This window comes from Ambystoma mexicanum, chromosome 13, assembly GCF_040938575.1.
Source record: "Ambystoma mexicanum isolate Mex_15411 chromosome 13, UKY_AmexF1_1, whole genome shotgun sequence".
Taxonomy (NCBI): Eukaryota; Metazoa; Chordata; class Amphibia; order Caudata; family Ambystomatidae; genus Ambystoma; species Ambystoma mexicanum.
In genome coordinates, this window is record NC_090938.1 from 12220610 (window position 1) to 12237074 (window position 16465).

Here is a 16465-nt window from a genome sequence, read left to right on the forward strand (position 1 = left end):
TCTCACGTAGGTTTTCTTATTTTGCCACGTAGTATGACGTCGGCAATGAAGATTTTTTGCTATTTAAATGTCATTTTTTAAATTAAATTCTTTGAGAGTAAGTTGGAAAGACTTGAGCGAACGTCCGTTGTAGTCCCTGTTTTAGACCATTGCAAATAAGAGTTACTTCCTGAGTCTGTCTTATTATTGGTGTAAGAGTAAAATCTGCACCCCCATCCATCCCATAGAACGCTACCTCGCTTAAAGGGCCTACGGGTTCACCACGTGCAACTCTATATTCATCCTTGGTTCACGTGACTGGAGACCATGATTTGGTCCATTTTGCAGTATTTAAATGTCTTAAAAGAAGAAAAATTGCCACGCTTGGTGTTCTTTCTTTGCACCTTAACAAGGGATGATTCAGCTTCTCTGGTTCACTGCCTTCAAGAATAGATAACCAGTCTTGGTAGCTTCAGCTTTGACACCAGGCCAAACAGCTTTGCCATTCGTGTCCACAATCTCATCTTATTATTGCTGCAACACAGTTCTCGGCCTTCCTCTCCATGGGTCCGGGCTTACTAAATAAATGACGGCGATGTCCAGTTTCTATACAATGGCGGCTTCACCTGAAGTCTATTCGCTACTTATAAACAGCTTCTATGATCGCTTAGTCTACTTGCGTGACAGCATCTGTACAATTATTGAAAGGCTTGCATTTTCTGCAGTGCGTTGCACACATGCAATCTTCTTTTCACATATGAAACTATACTTGATTCTTAACTTTGTCATCAGTTTCTACAAGATCCATGCGTTCTCTTCAGCCAGTATTCTCGGGGTGTTGCGCATCTCTCTTGTGATGTCACTAGTTTCTCTTTTTGCTCCTTTTCGTATTCCTTCAGGGAGTTCCTCCCTCAGATTGTGATCTCTTCGGGAATACATTCGATAGGGTTGTCTTAGTTGGTACTTTCTTTCGAATATCCGCAGTGGTATGGTCTCAACTGCTGGTGTCAAGCCTGGCACAATCTCAGGCTTCCAACATTGAGGTACAGGGGTGGGACTTCCTTCCTGCAGAGGCATTCAGCTGCTCCTCTACATTCCCCCCTCTGGTCGAGTCATCGACCACCTCTTCAATGGTCTCTACATCTTGATATTTTCTCTTGAAGTTCTTTTTCGGAGTCCAGATCTTCATCACCCCATCAGGGTGCTGGCTGATTTTAACATTCATCCACGCCTCAGGTCATGTATTTTCACTGTCCATTCGGATTCAATAGACCCATCGCCCTTATAATTCTTTGGATACAGGAACTTCGTTCCTTCAGGTGCTACGATGCTGGCTTCTATGTATTATATAACATCTTCATCAGTCATTTCCTTGGGTCCAAACCCTGATTCAAAATAGATCATAATCTTCATTCCTACTGCCTTCTTTGCTGTCTTTTTGCATTGGGCAATTATTATCCTGATCTCGCAGAACCTAAAATATCACCATCACCAATATTCCTCCAAGTATCTTGAAAATGTTGGCCATCCACTGCGGAATCCCTGAGAATATGGAAGCAACCCAACTGTCCTCTCTCCTCTGTCTCGACTTGCATCTTGTTATGCAGGTTCGTCAGCAGCGTTATGGCCTCTGTCGAGGTCCCATTCTCGCCACCGTCAGAAGGTATGAGTAGGAAACACGAGGGCCCGATTTTCATCGGTGTGATCATGTTGAGGACATATCTGTTCTGTAGGGTCATCAGTCGTATGGCCCTCAGTTCCTCCTTGATGGCATTGAATCCCTTTATGGTGGTAATTGTCTGACGATTGTCGGCAGAAGTTCCCATCTCGTAATCTGCAACCATTTGGCATTGGCCATTATCTGGATCCCAGGCATGAAAAAAGTCGGAATTGCTGAAGCAGTCTTGCTGAACAACCCCTGCTCGTAAGGAATGGCATCATATGCTTCTATTGACTTGGCTCAGAAGTAATTCCCTCTTCTGGTTCGATGGAGAAATTCAAGCAATCTTCTTTTTCTAAATTGGGCATCTACTTTGGGAAAATCTGCAATGTTCAGGTCACTCTGAGGAATCACTAATGCTGGAACATGGATGATCACCAAAGAGCATGTTCCTCCCCAATCCTTGGGCAGCTTCATGTAGGCCCTAGGCCCTCAAGCCCAATATCTATACATCAGGACGGCTGTCCCTGCTCCCATTCTGGAAACGTCAACTGTTTTTTGCAGCCTATCTCCCACATGTTCCTTTCCTTCTCTTCGGAAGCACAGTGTTGCGTTTGCCAATGGAGTCGCAAACATTGGACCGGATTCATCTTCTACCCATGTCAGCAGTTTGGCATGCTTAGCCCATGACTTCAAACGCCCATCATTTACTCTCTGTACCTATTGTGCATATTCTGACTTCAGGGGATGAGCTGCACAGGACATCAGTCTTCCTTCCCATCCCTTCTTGGAATTCACTCGTCCATAGACTAAGACTTGAGTTTGTTCCCAACATCCAGGCGATCCAGCTATTTCTGTTATGTCAGTGCAATCCATTCTCTTCATGTCTTTCATGACCACCTCTTCCTGTCCTTCTGCTGGATACACAAGCATCTTGCTCTCCCATCCAGGTTCTTTTTACATCTGTGAAGTCTTGATGTAACAATCCTGGAACAGAAACGACCATTTCAATCTCCAGCGTAAAGTAGCCCAACTTCCCTGGAATTGGCCTGTGGTCAAACATGCTGCAAGATGAACGGGACACCTATAATTGTGTTCTGGAACTTCTACGGAGATGAAAGTTTGCACTGTATTCATGGCATAGGATATGAGAGCGCAGATCTAGCAACTCTCCTTAGCTGTTCTCTCTCCCCACCTTTCTCATGCGCTGATACATGTTCCTACCCAAGTGTGCTGCATTATCTAGATGGGTATTTATCCCCTCATTATCTTCCTCTGCATTTCGCTTATGTCTCCCAAATGTAAAGGTTGTGTAATACTCATGAAGCTAATCAAAAGCAGTTCTCCTAGTGGGGAGAACCAGAATTGCCTCTGCCTCAGTGGAAGTACTGGTGTGATAGAGACTGTGAAAAGTGAGGAACAGAAAGACGGAGTAATCGTACAGGCATATATTATGCAAAAAAAAAGTCGGCATCCACCTTTCGCGGCATCCTGGTACTTGTTGCACTTGTTCATTCTCTAGAACCGTGCCGGCTTCTATATTTCTCATTTTTAATACAATCATTACATTTCTTTACGCCGGCAACTGTGAAATTTGCTAAGAGTATTGCAATGAGCAGCCTTCTAATCACAGCCATTTTTAGGATCCTGTAAAAAAGTGTGACTATCAACGTCTCTTCTGACAAGAGCAGAATAAGCTTGAAGTATAAGTATAAAAACAGCAAGCACAAGCCGATGCACATCACTGTCGGTACCATATGTTTAACTGCTTAGAACGGGTATGCACCACAAAATTAATCTGGATACTGATCTAGTTTCAAATTTCTGATCCAGAACTGACGTTTAGGCTTAACCTTTATTCGTCAATTTGTTTCTAAAGTTCATTTGTTGCCTACTAAAATTCTCAGCAAGTCTTTGTACTCCTTCTAAAATAGCTATGAGGAGTATCCTTCGACTTCTAGTCCAAGCTAAATCTGTTTCATTCACTGGTCGTTGCTTTATCGTCCTTGGTCATTGATCGGGTCTGCACACGCTGAAATTCTTCTTCTTGCCTTGCTTCTGGATTTGCAACGGTGGGAGGGTGTACTCACCTTTTTATATAGGCTTTTACATCTCCCAAGTGACGCCAAGCTCATCTTCCTTGGGCCTTCACAGCTGAAGGGGTTATCTTCAACGCAAAAGGGGCCATTAAAATGTGGCTAATGCTACTTTTGGGTGAAGTTCTTGATGAGCACTAGGTCTCCAACATATAACTTAAGTGCCGATAATAATTGCTCTGGGTTGGTTGTTGAATTGTCATATTGCTAGAGGTCATACATGTCAAATAGTCATGCAATTCATCACCAAACGTTTTAGCTACATTCTGGGCACCACTTCACCTCTCCAGGATGGAGGTTTACGGGGCGTTCTCATTTGCCGCCCTGTCACTAGTTTGTGAAGGGTGAGGTTAAGGTCTGATCTTGGCTGATTATAAAGGGCATATAAAGCTAAGGGCCGGCAGTATAGCCATCCTTCTTCAAAGTCAATTTAATCTTATATCCTGCCCCACCCAATACTACTTCACACGGGGTTTGTCATAAAATTCAACACAATTGGCAGTCATGCACATGATCGCCTTCTACTATTGGCTCAGCTATAAACGTGGCAGGATTCCCAATTTTACATTTTACAATCTTACTCGTTGGGTTCAAAATGATCAACTCATGAGCTGAAGCAATAGAGCATGCCCCACGAAAGGGTCAGAGCAGCCCTTAATACTTGTAGACTTCTCAATTGCGAACACAGCAGCTGCCAATGACTGTTCACAAGGCAAGTGTCCTCTCATAACTGGGTCTAAAATCCCACTGTAATATGCTAAAGACTTGTACCCCAATGTAGTTCTCTGCGTAAGCATGGATGTCATGACTGTGCCATTCGTGTGTGAAAACAAATGAAATTCCTCAGCATAATTGGGAATTCCTATAACAGGGGCTATACAAATTGCTTTTTTTAGCTCTTCAATCCCTTCCTCCATTTCCTCAGTCCATTCTAATTTTACTTTATCCACTTGCGCTTTCTTCAAAGCTTGCTAAAGTGGTCTTGTGAATGTACTGTAATCAAACACCCAGGCTCTAACATAGTTGCATAGCCCCAAAAACTGTTGCATCTCTTTCACTGTATTTGACACTAGGTTTTCATAATCACCTCAGCCCTTTCAGGTGTCTCCTTCTTTCCTTCATGCGAAATCAACTGCCCTATGTACAACACCGCTTCTTGACAATATTGTAACTTTCCTTGTCTGCTGCTAGAATAGTCACCAACTGAATAGAATCTTGTCTGCACTCATCTTCTGTCGTGCTACAAATTAAAATGTCATCTACGTATAGTATCACTGTACTCTTAAGATCAATATTGCCTAAATCTCTCTGTAGGACTCTGTTAAAGGTCGATTGGGACTCGCAGTACCCCTGGGGCAAACCGCTTTTTCAGTTGAGTTTGGCAGAAGGTAAATGACGTCCAGTTTTGAGAGTCTTTGTGCAATGGGAATCGAGAAAAAATGCATTTTTCAAATCGATCACTGTGAAATATCTGGCTTCTACTGGGATACTGCATAGTATCGTCACCAGGTTGGGAACTAAAGGAAACTCTGCATCTAGAATCTGGTTAATCTGTCTCATATCTTGTATAAATCTCCACGATCCTCCCTTTATATATTTTGATCGGATACACCACGGTATTCCATAGCAATTCCGATGGCACCAGAATACCTTGTTTCATCAGTGCTGAAATGGTCTGAAATATACCTTCATCAGCCTCTCGAGACATGGGGTACTGTTTGGCTTGAGGTAAAATCGCTCCTGGCTTCAACTTTAATGTATTTTCCCCTATTCCGTTTAATAAACCTACGTCATGAGGGCCTGTGGTCCAAAGGACGCTTAGCACCTTCTCCAAGTCTACTTGAAAAAATGTTGGATGCTGCCGCATTATCGCCATTCGCTGTGGGACTTCTGGCTTCTCTAGTCTTATCCAGTATGTGACGCTCCTAAAGAACACCACTCCATCGTCTGTTCAGTCTTCTCTAAATTTCATCAGTTATGTGGGTCAATCTGTACCCTTCCTCGAGAGCTATTACTGTTCTCCATGGTCTACCCTCCTCATCTACTCCTTAGAGCATTGCCATTTCCCCTCATACTATGACTGCTTCTAATTCTATAGGGATAGTCTGCATGCCCCCTCCCCAGGACCCCCTTTGTCCATGGGTATGCGTACTCTAAACAATAACTCGTCGGGTATCCTTACAATCTTTCCCACAAGGCCAGGTAGCCATGTCAATAGGATGCTCACCCCATACAGAAACATCTCGGTCTACTGGAACGCCTTGCAGAACCACTTGCCCAGTGAATGCCAGTGTACATTCGCCCATGTTTAAATAGTGTACTCCTGGAGTGGAGCACACTACCCATTGATCAGTAAATGAAATCATCATGTTTAGTTTTGTCCTCCAATCTCTTCCCAAAACGTTAACCAGTGTCTGTTGTGAATACAACAAAGGAACAGACCTGTCTCTCACTCTATATAGAGACTGGTAATTCATTAGTAAAAGGATCTCGACTGGTAGTTTCAGAGAACTCTTCATGGCAATTCCGGACATTGGATATTTTCCCTCTCATATACATGAACGAGTAGCCCCACTGTATACTAGAAAAGAAAAGGATTTGCCTCTTATAGTGACATCCCTCTTGGGGGTCTGCTGTCACAGATAGTACTGAACACATCAAGTCACCCTGTGAGCTGTCCTATTGTGGGTACAGGCTCATCCCCGTCCCTGTGAAAGGATTTCCTCCTACCACAGAGGCACCTCCTATTCTGGGTGTCAGTACTTGTCATTTGTTTGCGTGCTGCTGTGTCTGCATAGGGGCTTGTTGTAATGCCCTTGTGGGGGATTCATTTGCACTCGCTCTTCTCGCTGTACTCACGGCGCTTGTGTCTGATGCAATGTGTGATCTTGGACGAACCCTTCCGTAGTTTGTGCTGTATGGTGGAGAATAAGCTGTCACCCTCCACCGCCTCTTAAAAATTGCCCATTCTGTACATTCCGTTGGCTCCCACACAGCGTGCAATGTTGCCCTGTCATCCCACAAGTCCAACATATTGAGGGTGCTCGTCTGACAAGTCCCCCTTGGTTGTATCCCCCTTGGGTACTCTGAGTTTCTGCGTATTCTGAAACCCACCTTGATTATTTTGGAATCCTCTTCCTGTATAGCCCATACATCTGCCTCGTGGCACAAACCCAAATCCACCTTGGTCCATCGGGCGCTGATTACTCGCCTGCGATGCACCCATTGCTTCCTAAATTCCCAATCCTTCTCCGCTTGTCAATACTGCCCCTTCTATGGCAAATGTTGACATTTTTTTCTGAACCAACTTGGCTTCCTCCTTTTTTTTTTTTTTTTTTTTTCCTAGTCTCGTCTTTATTTTTCTCTTGCAATAGCCGATAGTGCATCACTATCATCGGCTATAGCTCAGCCCACGGTTTTGGTTCCATTCCCACTTGTTTCTTCATCTGTCTCTGCATTGGCTCAGACATAAAATGTGGTAAAATAATGCCACTGTTTTTCCCCACGGCTTGCGAGTTTCCGGTTGCCATTGCTCTTGAATATCCTGAATGAAAGCAGTATGATCTTCATCTTACGTTTCATTGCACCCATATCTGAAGTATTGGGATACTGTACCCTGAGAGACCTCCAAATATCTGCTTTCCAATTGTTAAACGGTGCTCCGTCATGCGCTGTGTTTTGTGCTATAACATTTGAATATCCTTCTCTCCTCCATATGTCATCAGCTCTTTCCCCAAGAATAGCTGCCAGGAGACCTTTTATGTCCCCTATGGCCAGCGAGTTTCCTCCTGCCATTTTTTTCTAATTCGTATATACATGTCCCAGCACCAAGTCGAACTCGGGAGCTTGCACCTTAAATTATCCCTGTCCATCTGCGGCCATGGAATATACTTTGGTCTTGCTCCTCCTTTTTCCAATCAGGGAAACTGCGTAAACCCCAACCCAGAGTCGGCTCCCATCGTTGGTCTGTCCATGGCCGGGACGATCATCCCTGTCAGTCTCTTTGTCGGTAGCGACCTTAACCTGCTCACAAATGGCAGTGATTCTCCCTTCTCACTATACGATCGTCTTCGGAGATGCTCTGGGTATGCTATGGGATCTGGCGTCCTATTCTTGGGTTGCTACAGATCCGAACATCTTACTACTTTATCTATTTGCAGGCTTCCATCGGGGGCGCACGCTCTGCCTCCTTCTACCCCAAGTATGAACTCTTTCCTCATCTGACATGTCTTGTCCCCAACTAGTGTGACTATCATCCCCTTCACCTCTGTCTAGGTTCAGTCTGTAAAAGGACAATGCTCTACATTCGTGACTGAACGGAATTTCTTCTTCCCTTCGTAACTCAAATGCTAAGGATTGATCGCTTCTCCCTCAACTTCCATATTTTCTTCCTTCCTTTTTAATTCTTGATTAGATTGTCTCTGATGCTCATCGCATCAAAGCTTGCTTCTTCCAATACTATAGATGCCCCTGACGTTGCTTCCTTTATCAGAAGGAACTCTTCTATTCTGTCCCATTGTATTTCTGGGCTTGGCCCTTTGTAAAGACTGAAGGGGGGGGTGTCTGTACTTCTGCTTTCTATATGGTAGAGGAGTGGTACAGAGGACCCCAGCCAAGATTCACTATTATTGGTACGTGGTCGAGCAATCAAGGCCTAGCTTCTCAGGAGGTGATGCAGGCTGGTTCCCAAGTACAGTGTAGTCCCCAAGCCCCCACAAAGGAATGTCCACACACTGTATTGGTTAAAACAGTCTTTATATAATTAATATTCAAGGTTATGTACACTATCACAATAACTCACTTTGTGCTCAGAAAATCAACAATGGTAAATATATACAGTTCTAAAGTGTTACCACAAATATTATCAGATCTCATTAAAGTGCATACAGTCAGAATGACGCACAGATCAAATAAAGAGGAAACCAGCAGTAGAGAGAGGGAGGAAAGCAAGATGGTTGAACAATTGGCAGAATACTGATCACTACCGTTAAACACAGCTCTGTGTGGAGTACCCCCCCCCCCCCACCTGGGCAACCTGTAGAAGAAAGATACAAGCCCAGTCCATATATTCACAATAGACTTCCCAATAGTTCCGGAGCCCCGAAGTACCTGGCGTTGTAGCATTCCTCGTCGGGGGAATCGACGGCTCTTCTTGAGTGCCCTCCCTTTAAGGCAGGAGTCACGGGTTGTCGAACGTTGACGGAGAACAGGGTGAACTACGGCGGTGAAGTGGCAGCTTCGTTCCTAGCGGTGCTGGTTGACGACAGAGCGTTGGCGTCCTGCAAGGAAGAGGCATGCGGGGCACCTCGGTGACGATAGTTCTGGACCGCAAAGAGATGAGGAAGAACTGTGGCCCAACAAAGGCGTCGAGTCGCCTGCGTCACTGTGGTCTGTAGGTGGCCGGAAACCCACCGGCGGGCGCTCCTCGGCGCGTCGATGGTCGGGCGTTCTCCAGCGGGATAAAGCAGGCGGCGATACAGACGAGTGTTCATGGATCAAATTAAGTTCTTAGGCAAACGGGAGCACGGCGGTCGTCGACAGTGGCCGATGAGAGTCCGGGCGCTCCTCATTGGGATTCCGCGGCAGTCCCCGTCTCGGGTCGGCAGCCTGTCGAAGGTCTACCAGGGAGCTTTGGCAAAGATCAGCTGGTGCACGATGGTCCCTCGTAGCTCGGGAAGAGGGCGCCTTACCGGGTCCTCTCTGGGTCAGTTCTTGGAGAGACAGCAGCTTTCAGATTGTGAAGGAGAGCAACAGCAATTCTTCTCGTCCAGCAGGGCTTCAAGGTCAAGCTTCAGTTACTCGTCGTAGTGGATTTCAGCTTCTGCACACAATTTCTAGCAGTGAGAGGTCCCCAGATGGTTTATAGTCATAATGTCGAAAAAAAAATGTCGAAAATAATAATGTCGACATCCTATACTTATAATGTAAAAAGTCATTTTTTCGAAAAAAAAATGTCGACTTTTTTTTTTAGACATTATGACTATAAACCCTTAAAACTATCAACACCTCACCCAACACCCTCCTGCAACCCCCCCACACCCCCACCACCACCCTCCCACCCCTCATATGCAACACATTCTATTTATATATTTATTTATTTATTCAATAAATAAATAACCAAAAAAAGGATCATTTACTATGGGGGGGGGTCCCCCCCCCCAACCCCCTTCACCCAACACCCCCCTGCCACCCCCCCACTTCCCCCCAACCTCCCTTTCACCCCTCATACTCAACACATACCAATTATATATTTATTTATTTATTTAGTCAATAAATAAATAAAAATAGTATCATTTACTATGGGGGGGGTCCCCCCCAACCACCCCTCATACTCAACACATCTTATATATATATTTATTTATACAATAAATTCAAAATTTCGAAAAAATATCGAAAAATGTCGACATTATTGTTTGTCGACATTATTGTTTGTCGACATTATTTTTTTCGAAATTTTGACTGTCGACATTTTGACTGTCGACATTATGACTGCACACCCCCCAGATATACTGTTGATCTCCCATTCATTCCGCTGGATCACACTCAAGCATCCAATCACGACTAAGGGCATTCATGCAGGTAGGCAGCCAATCAGGCACACAGTGCATTCAGGCCCTCCACTTCTCGCCAGACAATCACAACAAGTTATGTGTATTGGGACAAGTACCCAGCCATTCAACACTCCACACTGCATTCATACTGGTTTCGGGCAGGGCTGTCTGTCATTGTGTCAAACACCAGATACTAGACACCCATAACATAGAATGCATATTCGTCACACACTCCATTCACCCAGGTCCCACCCACAGGCGTACCCACAACATACGGTCGTTGAGAAGGCTCCAGCCAATCTGGTTGGCACTTCCCCACACTATCATATATGGAACTTCCATCCAACAGCCAGTCATGGGGAAGGGACAGAGGCAGGGCTTCCCGGGACTTCGGGAAGATCAAGGTAACAGGTGCTGGAAGGCAAGAGGCCTTGGGGGCCATCTTGTCTCCATCAGGAATCTACCGATTCTAATGACTGGGCCAGGGCATCCCAAAATGGAGGATGCTCAGGGCACCAGTCATTTCGGCACAGAGCTGCTACCAGCCCGTACCCTGCTCTGTGGGTCACACACAGGTGCCCAAAAACACACTAGGGGCACAAGGTTGCACCCCTACCCATGGGTGCCATAAGGGTATCCCATGGGTCCGTTCACCAAACCAAAAGAGAGCTGCACCGCCAGGAGTCCCACCTGAACTCCTGTGCGGAAAACACGACCGAACACACGATAAAAAAAACAGTAAAGGACAAGGATACGGAGGCCCTGTCCCTCCGATGCATTTCCAGCATCAAACCCTTCTGGTTCCTTACGAATAAAACTGGTATCAAGACCCTGCTGTCGTCTTCATTCTATTTCTTCATCTAGTTCTTTTCGCTTTCTTGCTTCCTTACTAATGCTTTCTTCCTCTTGTCTTCATTCTTCACTCCTTACTCCTTCCCTTCTTTCCTCTTCTTCCCTTCGTCTCTGTATTCTTTTGTCCCTGAACTTGTGTGCTGCTTTCTCTTCTATCCCTGTCTTTTGTCCTACTTTTTTTTCTTCTGCCCGTTCTTTTTCTCTCATCTGTTCTCGTTGCTACCTATTCTTCCTTTTCTGCTCGTTTTTCAATCTCTTCTCTCGTTTTGTCTCTTCTTTCTTGCGCATCCGTATCTTCTTTGCTTAAATTCCTCAATGCTTTTCCCATCTATGTTTAAGTAATATCTATCCTCCCAGCCACTCGTTCCTCACGAGCGCTATCTCATCTGCTTTGTCCTTCTCACCTTTCCATCTCTTAATTTCCCTTTCGGTTTGTCGACACATTCGACCGTTCACTCCTTTCTTCTTTGTCTTGTATGATATTACAGAACTCTTCTTTTCTCTTATTCTCCTCTGCACTGTCATCGCTGCTATGAGCGGGCGGTTCGTATATTGGAGTACTATACCCTGTCGCTGCTTTCAACTCCTTTAAAGGATATAACCATATTTCTTCCAGACTACCTCCTTTTACTTCGGGCGAGGTAAGGGGAGCTGAAGGCTCAACACCGTCCTCCTTTTGCTGACTAAGCATCCACTCCTCAGGTGGCGGGTCTTCCCTTTCTTCCTGATACATTTCCCAGAGCTCTAGAATCGCTAACCTTTTCTCTAATTTCTTCACCGTGTTCGCAGCGTTCAAATATGTATTAATGTGTTGCAATACTGCTCTTGACAATGATCCCCCTTGTGGCCACGGCATGAACATTTTATCTGCTGTGCCTTTCACCCATTCTGCACTATACTGTTTGAGCTTGAGCATGTGGTTTTGTAATGTTCTGCATAAGTGCCTCAAAGGAGTACCTCCCATAATGAGAAGTCTCGCTTCACTTTCAATATTTACCAGACTTATGAAATAACCTTTATACTTTTGCTTAAATCGCCACTTTTTCAACGCCTTTTAAAACAACAAATATGAGCGCGCACCATCAATCACTGCTCAAGCCTCTGATTTCTTAATGAGCTCTAATCTCTACCTTTTGATTGGTACTAACCACTTTGCTAGGTTTTAATCAATATTACTTCTCAACTTTTTCCCCCAATTACTTCGCAACTTCTATTGCTCTTTGGTATTTTTACTCAAACATACAGACTAGTCGACTTTACACATTAAACACTGTGATCACCTTGTTCTCTCTCTCGCCTTTTCTTTGTACCCTGTACAGGGTTTGAGACGTCACCTTACATAAACCTGTTTACGTGTTATATATTTCACTCTACTCCCATTGAAGTTTGAGACGTCTTCTGAACTCCCTTGAGCTAGGACTCTAGGTGCTATCTTCTCTTCACACAAGATTTCCTGTTTAACACCACACCACCCCACCCCTTTCATTTACCATTCACCTTAGTCTACTCACCATGCGTTCGTTAATTGATTCGAGGCCTTCAGTATCGACTCCTCCTTCAATCCGACCACTTTGCCTTCCATCCACAGAGCGCCTGTGGAAACCAGGCAGGGATTTCATCAAAGGGGGACCTGCCCACCGTCTCAGCTCATCTTGCAAGTTTATTTCTATCGGCCGCTCTCCACAGGAAACCCTGCGATCTTCCGGCTAATGGCTGAGGATATTCGATTGTCAGACAGACTGGGGACAAACTAGTTTGGACCTTTAAACCATCCGCACTGCTACCACGTGAGCGTAAGACCCTTTGGATAACGTGCATGCAATGAATGGGGACGCAGAATAACTCTGACGCCAAATAATCGAACCAATTTAGGAAGATGGCAAAGGTTGCTGTTTTATTAACAATGATCTAAACAGCGAGTTACAACGGACATTTGCTCGAGTTTAGTGCATTTCACATAAAAACAACCTCCTATATGAAAAATGCGCCAGACGTGACGTCTTACTACGTGGCAAATAAGAAAAACCTATGAGGGGTTGTGATAGGTTCAAGGGGAACATCTAAGTATACTTTCTATAAGGGGTGGGATTGGCTATCTACCATCAGGTGGGCAATTTATGCCTGCCTCTAAAACATTTCATCTTCAACATTAAGTACATGGTACATAATTGGCTCTCAAACTATAAGGCCCTTTGTTACACAGCCCTCTAAAATTGGTTGGCACGCTCATGCCATGTCTGGAACATTGGGTTCACTTAGCCGCACGTAAGCTCAGACCCAGGTGCAGGAGATGGACTTGACTTTACCTCCCCACCCAATTAGCCCAAAATCTCATCACCCATGCCTTCTGCCATGAAGATTGTCTTTGAACTTGGCCTTGTAGAGTATTCTTGTCTCTGGGAATATAAGGGAGTGCTAGTATGCACTATCGCTGTTCTAGGACTCCACACTCAACTCTATTTTCATCCTTGGCTCATGTGACAGGAGACCACGATTTGGTACATTTTGCAGCATTTAAATGTATTCAATGACTAAAACTTGGCACACTTGGTGGTGTTTCTTTGCAACTTAACAAGGGATGATTCAGCTTCTCATGTTCACCGCATTCAAGAATAAATGAACAGTCTTGGCTGCTTCAGCTTTGACATCAGGCCAAACCGCCTCTCCATTCGTGTCCACAATCTCATCTTCTTGCTTCAACACAGTTCCCTGCATTTCCTCTACATGGGTTCTGGTTTACTAAAATTCATGACACCGATGTCCCGCTTCTATACAATGGCTGCTTCGCCTGCAGTCTCTTCACTACATATAGCCACCTTCTATGATCACTTAGTCTACTTGCGTTACAGCATCTGTGCAGTTATTGAGCATCTTGCATTTTCTGCAGTGCGTCGCATACGTGCAATCTTCTTTTCGCATATGAACGTTTACTCGATTCTTAACTTCATCAGTTTCTATAAGGTCTATGCATTCTCTTCAGCCAGTATTCTCGGGGCGTCACGCTCATCTTTCGTGACGTCACCATCTCCTCTTTCGCTCTTTTTCATATTCCTTCTGGGAGTTCTTCCCTCAGATTGTCGTCTCTTCGGGAATACATTTGGTAGGGTTATCTCAGTGGGTACCACCTTGCGAATATTCGCCGGGGAATGGTCACAGCGGCTGGTGTCAACCATGACACAATCTCAGGCCTCCAACCTACAGGAGGTGGGGGGGGGGGTATTTTCTGCAGAGGCATGCAGCTGCTCCTCTACAAAGTCTGTGAAAGTGACTCTAGACTTGTGCAGTGTCGAGCATGAATGGGATGCAGGGGGGGTGTGGTGCCTGCATAATGCGGACATCAGCCTAGTGTCCTCTCGTGCCATGATTCACCATGGCATTGTAGCGCCACACTTGTATGCTGGCTGGTTCCACTGTCCACTCCCTATCTGCTAAGCATTTGAATAGAGCAGTTTCAACTTAGTCTACCAGTTTAGTAGGATTGGCATGTCCCCCCTCTGAGAAACCTGAAGGTATTTCACCCGCTACCTGAAGGTCTCACCCGCTTGTCCCCGGGGATCTGTCATCCAGGTGGCAGGACACTGCCATCGCTGTTGGATCCAGTTCATGGGGGTGGACCAGTCACCTTGGTGAGGGGTCTTCGGTGAGTGGAAGTGGGACATCAGATGGTGAGACGTGGTATCCCCTGCCCTGTAACACTTTTACTCCATCCTACTAGGAAGTCAACCGCCTCCTCCTCAAACCCCCCCCCCCCCCCCCCCCCTGTTCCCCACTCAAACACGTTGTGACGGACAGCTCACTGTGAGAGAAAACTGACTAACACCCGAGCCGTATACCTGACATGTCCCAATACAATGGTCAGGCAATTACTGATCATTACACACACATACACCCGACTTCCATCACCCTTCTCCCACATGGATAAAAGGCGGAGCACGAAAGCACACGAGGCAGCAGCAGTTCCAAGATGGCAGTTTAATACAAGAGGAAAGATGGCCAGACCGATGAGGATTAAAAGGAGGGAAGTGCCCTTGACCTTTTCATCGAAAGACTGTTACTTTCATGAGATTTCGAGAATAGGAAGCGTAAGACCAGGAATCAAACATGAAGAATCCTGCATTTTGTGTCGTAGATACCTGGGCTCTCCCGCGTCAATGGTCATGGCAGGGAGAATAGTTTGCCGCTGTGGTGCTGTCCTTGGCTCCTACAATAAAGCAGCGCCTGTCACGTCAGCCCAGCCGTTGAGTTGGGGAGACTGATACCAGACCGGTCTGTGTTGAAGCCAAGGTTTCAAACTAAAACATTTTATGAGAGCTGAAGAGAACAGTGTATGAAGGGTATATGGCAAGGGGACGCAAATTAAACCGAAGAGGAGTGATTGAAATTTGAAGCCACAATACCATACCGTAGACACTGGTCCGGTACCACATGGGTACTCATTTGGAAATCTGTTAGGTACCCAGCTGAAAGATGGCAATTGTGAAATCGAAGTGTTCCTGCAACAGGTCAAGTGAAACCCTGTAAATATTCTAAAGTTTTAGATATTTGATGAAAAACTATGTATACGTTTTTGTTAAATACTATTGAAATTTGGTCTCCATGCGGCAGAGGAGACAGTGTGTTTAAAAGGGATCTGAGCTTGGATGAGGGGGATTGGGGGTGAACCGTGAGTCACCCGAGAAGGAATATCCTATTTTGCGAACATTGTATAAATCGGATCTGAGCCAGAATGAAGGTAATCCAAGGAGAAGAACAGTGTTCAAATGATCTTAGCCTGGCTGAGGGGTATCCGGGGTGAATAGTGACTCGCCCGAGAAATGGAGTACTTCTGAAACTCTGAAAGGGGAAAAGAACCTGTCTTTGTTGCAATAGGCCCTCTGGATCAAGAGACTTTGAAAGGCAGAGACTTGGGCATGGAAGGCCCTGAAGCCCCTCGTGCTAAGAATTCAGAGACTGTGCTAAGCTGCAGTGACCCGCCTTGCCCTGTGCTCAAAACCTGGGGCAGAGAGGCCAACGGTCTGAACATCCTGACCTATTATTTTGTGAACACCTTTCTTTTTCGTAACCTTGTTTCCCACACTATTTGCATTTAGCCCTAAGGATTGGCAACAGTTTTTTTTTTTTGTTGTTTTTTTTGTATAGGCCCTTAGATGTGACAAGACTCCACTTGCATTATAATTTTTTGATGGTCCTATCTTGCTCCCATCTGCAGATTTGGGGTTAGATGGGCGGCTTGTTTTCCAAACCCCTGTTCAAGTTCAATAAACACCCTTGAACTGTGTCTTACTGTTGATACCATGTCTTCCTTGCACCTCCTTGTGGTGTGTGCC

At 45.3% G+C, this 16465-nt stretch overlaps 1 protein-coding gene across 3 annotated transcripts in view; it reads left to right on the top strand.

Annotated features, from left to right (window-relative positions):
• Positions 1 to 16465, top strand: part of SORT1 (sortilin 1) — a 226828-nt gene that overhangs the window by 156152 nt on the left and 54211 nt on the right. The window lies entirely within an intron of this gene.